This window comes from Callorhinchus milii, unplaced genomic scaffold (assembly GCF_018977255.1).
Source record: "Callorhinchus milii isolate IMCB2004 unplaced genomic scaffold, IMCB_Cmil_1.0 Scaffold3, whole genome shotgun sequence".
Taxonomy (NCBI): domain Eukaryota; kingdom Metazoa; phylum Chordata; class Chondrichthyes; order Chimaeriformes; family Callorhinchidae; genus Callorhinchus; species Callorhinchus milii.
Genome location: NW_024704744.1, coordinates 43,507,922 through 43,513,921, shown reverse-complemented (window position 1 = coordinate 43,513,921; position 6,000 = coordinate 43,507,922). Strand labels below are relative to the sequence as shown.

General features: G+C 46.0%; 1 long non-coding RNA gene and 1 other non-coding gene across 2 annotated transcripts; both read left to right on the top strand.

The window, feature by feature from the left end:
- On the top strand, window positions 1–3,408 carry LOC103185152. The gene is made up of 4 exons (XR_488613.1): window positions 1–219; window positions 1,138–1,254; window positions 1,638–1,703; window positions 3,232–3,408. It is a non-coding gene; the product is annotated as an uncharacterized LOC103185152 (long non-coding RNA).
- On the top strand, window positions 923–994 carry LOC121848607. The gene has a single exon (XR_006084984.1). It is a non-coding gene; the product is annotated as a small nucleolar RNA SNORD101 (small nucleolar RNA).
- Window positions 3,409–6,000: the final 2,592 nt, after the last annotated feature.

Sequence of the window (6,000 nt, the reverse complement as noted above, 5' to 3'; positions counted from 1 at the left end):
GTGATGGGTTTCCAGATGTGCCGGACCAGCTGGCTGACCAAATAAAATCACATGAAAAACAATGCCTTACAGTAACAACAGTAGCACAAATTGCAATTATATGGTGCCTTTCACAACGGGAGGATGTCCCAAGGAGCAGGACAGAAGAGGGTTTGCCCCCAAGATGGATTTGGATTTCCCAACATTCTTCGCCAGTAATTGCCAGCATCAGGAATTATGGTGAGTTCGTTTTTTATATATACATTATTTCATCCACAAAATACACAATCAATCCAACTTTACAGTATATCTTTAGAAGCGCTTTGAGACGTCCCAACCACATGATAAGGTTTTATATCAAATGCAAGTATTATTGTTGTATATGATCCCTGCTTCCTGACTGTCCAGCGCCTCGGGACGTCCTCCCAATGTGAAAGCGTTAAACAAATGTCATTTTGTATAGTATTATAACTTAATAATATATAATAATAATAGTATTGTATTATATTATATACACGTGCCCCCGGATTTGTATAATGTATAATGGCGTGTGATCGGGCATTCTGATGTGAGGAGGGGTGGGGGATGAAGGGGTCCTGCCGCCGGGCCCGGCCATTGAAGAGGTGACATCAGCGGCGGGTCAGTGAGTCAGTGACAGGGAGAGGAGTTCCCCCCCTCCCCCTCTCCCAGCACTCACCAGCCCCGGGCTCCCCGCTCCCTGAGGGCGTCCACCACAGGAGCGAGTGAAAGCTCACCCTGTGCCCGGGCCCACACTCCCCCCCCCCCCCCCGACACACAGTGTCTGTAATGCAGGCAGGAAGACTCCTCGGGGTGTCTCCCCCCCACTGCCGGCCTGCACACACCAGACCCTGCAAAACATGCCATTTGTGACTGCACACAAAGTACCCCCACACTTATGTAGCTTATATAAATAAGCTACGTTGTTGAAATGATGAATTAATTTGTCAGATACCCCTTCAATCTTCTGATGAGTGAATCATTTTATTCTGACAACCTTGTGACTTGAACCCTCAACATTCTCATCAAAGTGTGGTGAAGACTGCAGGTTAATGAGAAGTAAAATAATTGTAGAATATATAATTACGAGAGGAAGCTGTCTACTCTTTTTTATATAATGGCATGTCGTCCTTTTTGTAGCATAATTGCTGGAGGTGCAATGGATGTTAATACCGCACTTCAAGAAGTGCTGAAAACGTCATGCATCCACATTGGCTAAGCTCGGGGCATCCGTGAAGCCGCCATGGCATTGGACAAGTGAGTACCTCAAGCAAGTCCTGCCGTTGAGCCAGGGTGGCTGTGCTGTCATCAGCAGCAGCGCTGGTGTACTGCGGACCCACCTGGTTCACGAACTAGACTCCTGGGACTGATAAAAATGTTGCCTTTGATTTAATAAATCTGCTGAAATATTTTAATGGCATGATTTGATGTTGAGATTTGTTTGAGAATTAGTAATTAACTGGTGTCAACTGAATTTAAATATGGGAGTACAGTTTGATCAGTGAAACAGCTTCTTAAACTTTGTAGTCAGAAAAATATCCTGAAATTACATTGATTTCATTGAAGGTATGTTTATGTAAGTAACAAATCAACCTGAAACCTGCTGATCCGCTAACTCAAAGATGTGCTTTTTCAAACAGAATGCCCACCTGCGTGTCATGTCAAAGAAGAAAAACCTCACAAAGTTGTCGACTGCAGTTGTAAAGGTGTGTTAGAGAATCATAGAATATTGCAGCACAGAAGGAGGCCGTTCGGCCCTACGTGTCTGTAGCGGCTCTTTGGAAGAGCTACCCAATCAGTCCCACTCTCCCGCTCTTTCCCTGTATCCTTGCAAATGTTTTCTCTTCAAATACCTATCCAATTCCCTTTTGAAAGTTGTTATTGAATTTGTTTCCACCACCCTTTCTTGCAGTGCATTTCAGAGCATAACAACTCACTGTGTAACAATAACAAAATTACATCTGTATAGCACCTTTCACATCGGGAAATAGGCGCTGGACAGACAGAGTTACGGACCCAAGCTGGGGGTCGGGGAGTGTGGAGGGCAAGGGGGGAAGCAGAGAGATCAAAAGCACGGTCGAAGAGGAGGGTCTTAAAATGGGTCTTGAAGGAAGCAAGGGAGGGGATGAGGCGGAGGGACTGCGGGATGGAGTTTCAGAGGGTGGGGTCAAAGTGGCAGGAGGCCTGTCTGCCAATAGTGAAGCAGTCTGGAGCCCGCTGAGCGAAGGGAGTGAGCAGAATGTCGAGGTAAAAGAATTTCTCCTCATCTCTCCTCTGGTTCGATTGCTAATTATCTTGAATCCATGTCTGGTTACTGACCCACAGTTTCTCCCTATCTACTGTTATCAAAACCCCTGATAATTTTGAACACCTCTATTAAATCTTCCCTTAACCTGCTCTGCTCTAAGGAGAACAATCCCAACTTCTCTAGCCTCGCCGCATAACTAAAGTCCCTCATCCCTGGTACCATTCAGGTAAATCTTATCTGCACCCTCTTTAAGGCCTAAACCTCCTATAGAGTTGATTGTATTGTTTATGATTAAGAAGTATACAGAATTTTTATAAACAAACCAATGGCTTAATGAGTAAATATACTCCAAGACATAATTGGCATACAGACTGGTTGGGTTTGATCTTGTCCTGTATTCAATTTGTTACTCTCGACCAGAGTGGTATTTAACAAATCTCTATATTTGTTGGGGGGGAGGGGGAGATATAGACCCATGACAATTCAACGACATGGGGTGCAGGTGGCAATGAGCTTCATCTGTGATTCTGTCAACAGTCAAATAGCCTGCAAAGCCTCATTGTCCAGGCTCATATTTAAAGAACTGTTACTTGGAGAGGTACTGGGCGGCTGCAAATGTACTCTGGCACTCATTCCAGGGGATCATCATTGATATGTTGAATTAGATAGCGTTACTTTAATGATATTCTGAACCAAATTTGAAATCTTGTGTCATTTGTCTGTGTCTTATAGCTGCTGATCTGACAGTGTTCTGTATCAGTATTGAATAAAATTGGCAGAAAAGAAAGTCAGATGTGCGAGCCTTAGGGATTCTTCGTATAGTCCATAAGGTCCTTTAAAATGACTCCATTAGAAAAAAAACTAAGGAAATTCTGACATGTTCAAAACTGGTATAACTACCATAGCCTGGGTTTCAATAGGAGAAATTGTCTAGTTTTAAAATGTTGTGATGTACAATTCTCAAAAATATTTTTTCTCTTTTCTAGGAATATGGCAACGAAATTCCCGCCAAAGATGTAATTGAAGAATACTTCAACTCAAAGAAACAGACGATGCAGAAATAAAGAACAAGCTTCATTTACTGACTTTTTATTTTGATGCTGGCCTATTTTCTGTTTGTCACGAGGCAAAGTGCATTAAACGTATCTCCTAATCCCTGATAAGAAACGGATTGCAAAAATATGTCTAGGACTATTACTAACCCAAGCAACCACACATACAAATGAAAATCTAAGTACATTTTACAGAAATTTATTTATTTGGGATCTTACCAGTTTATCCTTATATATTCTTTATTCTTGCAAATTGATTTAATTTCCAAAATATTACTAGCTGATGGTAGATACCAACCTTTGATCGCTTGGCTCCATCTACTGAATGTAAATGGTGAGGAAATGCCAAAGTGATTGAGATGCAGTATGTGGTGATATGTCATTGATCTTGTATTGCTGAAGGCTATACATATTTGAGGGTAATACTCAGTTTTTAACTTTCACAAATACTGGAAATGAAATTTTAAAATTCCGACCAGAGTGGTGATTGAAAAGATAGTTGGATCCCGTTTAAACAAGTCTATGTAATGCTGGCTTCTTGTGCATAATAATAATAATAAGCCTTGCATTTGATACAGCATTTTTCACGTCTTTGAGACATCTCAAATCGCATCACAGAATATACTGAATATACAACAACAAAATTACATTTGTATAGCGCCTTTCATGTCGGGAGGATGTCCCAAGGCGCTGGACAGACAAAGTTTCGGACCCGAGCTGGGGATTGGGGAGGGTGGAGGGCAGGGGGTGAAGCAGGGTGATCGAAAGTAGGGTCAAAGAGGAGGGTCTTGAGATGGGTCTTGAAGGAGGCAAGGGAGGGGGCAATGTGGAGGGACTGCAGGATGGAGTTCCAGAGGGTGGTGGTAGAGTGGCAGAAGGCCCGCCTGCCAATAGTGGGGCGAGCAAGGCGGGGGACATGAAGCAGGTGAGCGGAGGGAGTGAGTAGGATGGTAAGGGGTTAGGAGGTCGCAGAGGTAAAGGAAGCAAGACCATGAAGGGCTTTTAAGGTGAGGACCAGGATCTTGAACTGTATCCTCTGTGTGATGGGAAGCCAGTAGAGTCGGGTGAGGATAAGGGTGATAGGATCACGGAGCCTGGTGCGGGAGAGGATGTGGGCTGCAGAGTTCTGGATGATCAGCAGCCCATGGAGGGAGGAGTGGAGAGGTCAATAAGCAATGAATTTGCGTAGTCAAGCCTCAATGTAATGAAGGTGTATGAGGGTTTTGGCAGCCTGCGGTGTAAGACAGTGGCGGAGCCGGGCGACATTGCAGAGGTGGGGGAAGGCAGAGCAGGTCATGGCACAGATGTGGGTTAGAAAGGATAGTTGAGGATCAAACAAGACCCCAAGGTTCTGGACTGGCTTAGCAAGGTGGAGTGTGCAACCACGGGTGGTGATGCTGTCAGCGCCTGAGGTGTGGAGGCGTTGACGGGACCAATTAGGAAAGCCTCGGTCTTGTTGACATTCAATTGAAGAAAATTAGCTCTCATCCAGGACTTGATGTCTGACAGACATTCTGTCAGGACAGCAGTGGCCCTGGAGTCAAGGGTGAGGCAGAGAGGTAGAGTTGGGTGTCATCCGCATACATGCGGAAGTTGACCCCATGTCTGCGGATGATGTCACCAAGAGGGAGCATATAAATATTGAAGAGGAGGGGACCAAGGATGGAGCCCTGAGGAATGCCACACACGACACTGCGGGGGCTAGAGCAGAAACCATTTGTGGAGATGAAGTGGAAGCGATATGAGGTACAATCTGAACCATTCAAGGACAGAGCCATGAAGTTTGAGGTGAGGGGAGAGGTGGATGATGGTAGAGTGGTCAACAACAACAACAAGATTTCATTTATAGAGCGCCTTTCACGTTGGGAGGACGTCCCAAGGCGCTGGACAGTTGGGTCGGGACCCGAGCAGGGGGGAAATGGTCAGGGTGAGGAGAGGGAAGGGAGAGAGCGAGGAGGGGGTAGAGAGTCGAGAGGGAAGCTGAAGGCACAGTCAAAGAGAAAGGTCTTGAGACCGGCCTTGAAGGAGGAAAGGGAGGAAACGGCGAAGGCACTGGGGGATGGAGTGCCAGAGCCTAAAAGCTGAGAGGCTGAAGGCCCGGCCACCGATGGTAGGGCGGTCAGGGCGGGGGTTGTGGAGACCGGAGCCAGAGGATCGGAGGGTACGGGCAGGTAAGTGGGGGATAGTAGGTCGGAGAGGTAGGAGGGAGCAAGACCATGAATGGCCTTGTAGGTGAGATGTCAGAGGCAGCAGAGAGGATGAGGAGGCAGATGGACATAATGTCATTTGTCACCTTGACCAGGGCTGTTTTTGTGCTTTGGGCGACACGGAAAACCGGAGGGGTTCGTGAATGGAGTGACGGGAGAGGAAGAAGCGAGCTGGGAAGCAACAACTCATTCCAGGACCTTGGAGAGGAAGGGGAGGTTGGAGATGGGGCGGTAGTTTGGGAGTAGAGATGGGTCCAGGGTAAAGTGAATTGACTACATTTGTGCATACAGCAATTGGCAATTGGCGAAAAGCGGCAGCCAGTTGCGCACAGCACTGTCCCACAAACAGTCATGGATTGAGTGACCAAATTATTATTGTTTTTTTTTCTTGAGGGATTATTATCAGGCATGTGGAGTAAGGAAACTTGGCCAAGATTTCGCCCTGCGGGAATCAAACCCAGGTCTTTTGCTTGCGAGGTGAGTGCCCTAACCACTG